This window comes from Palaemon carinicauda, chromosome 7, assembly GCF_036898095.1.
Source record: "Palaemon carinicauda isolate YSFRI2023 chromosome 7, ASM3689809v2, whole genome shotgun sequence".
NCBI lineage: Eukaryota > Metazoa > Arthropoda > Malacostraca > Decapoda > Palaemonidae > Palaemon > Palaemon carinicauda.
Genome location: NC_090731.1, coordinates 16,867,550 through 16,868,497, shown reverse-complemented (window position 1 = coordinate 16,868,497; position 948 = coordinate 16,867,550). Strand labels below are relative to the sequence as shown.

The following is a 948-nucleotide window of genomic DNA, read 5'->3' as shown; positions in this document are numbered from 1 at the left end:
GCAGTGCTTTTCACAAGCGCGAAGTAGAATCCGAGAGTTTTTTTCTCGACAACAACGACTTCGTTCACCACCAAGGCGACAATACTAAAGAGTCTTGTTTAATCACTAACGACTCCAGCATCCTCACTCCCAACAGCAGCACTGTCTTCACCTCGGGCACAATTTCTTCAACAAACACCGCACCCAACTCCGTCTACCCATCCCCCTTCCCCGTCGTTATCATTCCCCCCTACCCACGCCCCCACCTCATGCAAACCACAGGAAAGCAGTCATTTGCTTTTATGCTGGTTATTGAATGAACGCCATTTACTCGCTAAATTTTTTTACAACAGGGTTGGCCTTCCTTTGGTGCCAGTGGATTCCTCCCTTCTAGGTTTAGCATCTTCCTAGCAAGGCGATTTTCCTCTAAAAACTCTGAGGGGAAAATTATAGAAAGTTGTGCGTTGTTTTACAGCGAACCTCCCCAATCATCCATGCAATCTCCCATTATCATTATCATCACCACGAGAAGAAACACCTGTGAATAGAACATCTTCCCTTAGCAGAGCAGTTTGTTCTCAGCCGGGCAAACGGTTATTCAACTCCCGTAACGAGTTCCTATTGGTTCGCTAATAACCCGATCTAGTTTCATCGCGTCGTATGGCACACTTTGGAGAGATCGCGAGGCTGAGCGTTGTTTTATTACGCTGCAACTCATTCCGAGGAGCAATTAACATAACAGCCCAATTACTGAAATGTTAAGTGGCATCGAAGGTGCCATGTGAAAAAAAAATCTATCGACTTAACCGATCTTATAAATCACAGCGTTGACTATAAAGTCCGATAAATAATATTAAAATGTCTTTAAAACAGGGTGACATATGGAAGTCGTAATACTTTCTTCATCACTTTCAAATGCGCAGAGCGAACTCATAATCATCATCTTAAGATTGTTCTCTTATCTTGGGT

General features: G+C 43.6%; 1 protein-coding gene across 1 annotated transcript in view; it reads right to left on the bottom strand.

Annotated features, from left to right (window-relative positions):
* The window catches only part of LOC137643874 (uncharacterized), a 45,604-nt gene extending 45,467 nt beyond the window's left edge, over positions 1-137 (bottom strand). The window contains exon 1 of the mRNA XM_068376613.1: positions 1-137. This exon is cut by the window's left edge and continues 78 nt beyond it. The gene's annotated coding sequence lies outside the window, so the exon portion shown is untranslated.
* Positions 138-948: the final 811 nt, after the last annotated feature.